The sequence below is a fragment of the Cicer arietinum genome, chromosome 4 (assembly GCF_000331145.2).
Source record: "Cicer arietinum cultivar CDC Frontier isolate Library 1 chromosome 4, Cicar.CDCFrontier_v2.0, whole genome shotgun sequence".
NCBI lineage: Eukaryota > Viridiplantae > Streptophyta > Magnoliopsida > Fabales > Fabaceae > Cicer > Cicer arietinum.
The window spans coordinates 47,474,890-47,475,942 of NC_021163.2; the positions used below are offsets into that span (position 1 = coordinate 47,474,890).

A 1,053-nucleotide genomic window follows, 5' to 3' on the forward strand; every position below is an offset into this window, starting at 1 on the left:
GTGAGACATTATGAAGATGATGAACATTAAATGAGGGGTTGTGTGTTGGAGTGTTTTTAGAGAAAATGAGAAAGAATTGTTGTTGTGATGCAGGAGATAAAGGTTATGCTTCAGTGTGTATCCGTGAGGAAGAGAGAGAGAGAGAGAGAAAAATATGACATGTCACACATACTTTATCTGGTCTGCCCCCCGTACATTATTATGAAACTTTTCGATGCAATTAACTACATTATTTTAACAACTCTTAATTTTTTTTTAATGAAATTAGAATTTAAACCACTGGACTATGAATTTATATTACTTTCACAACTCCACACTATCTCTTTAAACTTCTTTAATTTATGAACGGAGTAATGACATTCAAATTATCAATATAAAAAATATACTTGATCATAATCTCGTCCAATCCAATTTGATTACAATCAAGATCTTGAAATATCTTCTCAAAGTTCTTTTTGACTTTCTCTTTGATGTCATCAACTTTGTCAACTATTGATCCTTTTTAAAGTAGATGACCATGTCAATTATTTTTGACATGTCGTAGATGTCATTTAAGAGGGTTAAAAATCACTCTAACATACATTTAATGCCAGGATTAAAAGGAAAAAGATGCAATATTTAATAAAAATAAAGGATCCAAATGAGTCTTTTAAAAGATAAAAGACAAAATCGATATTTTAGCCAAACATATATATTGTAATATATAACAAAACGAGGAGTTCACTGTGAGTGTTTAATTACAACTACAAACGAAGTACAATCCATTCATCATTCATCCTTTGATAATTTGAAAATTACATCTTAATAAACTTTAACGAGGAGTGTTGTGTTCAACTTCACCAACAACACCCTCATCAGAAATAAATTTAGCCCAAAACCAATGTGACTTCCACACTCTATTCATTTCTTCAATAGGAACATTCTTTGTCTCGGGCAAGAACAAGGCTATGAAGATTGTCATAATAACGACAAAGCCGGCAAAAAAGAAGAAAAGACCAAACTTCAAATGGCAAAGCAAGGTGAGAAAGATTTGTGCAATGAAAAATGTAAATA

General features: G+C 31.0%; 1 pseudogene; it reads right to left on the reverse strand.

Annotated features, from left to right (window-relative positions):
• Positions 1-811: 811 nt before the first annotated feature.
• Positions 812-1,053, reverse strand: part of LOC101514135 (sugar transport protein 11-like) — a 1,990-nt pseudogene continuing 1,748 nt past the window's right edge.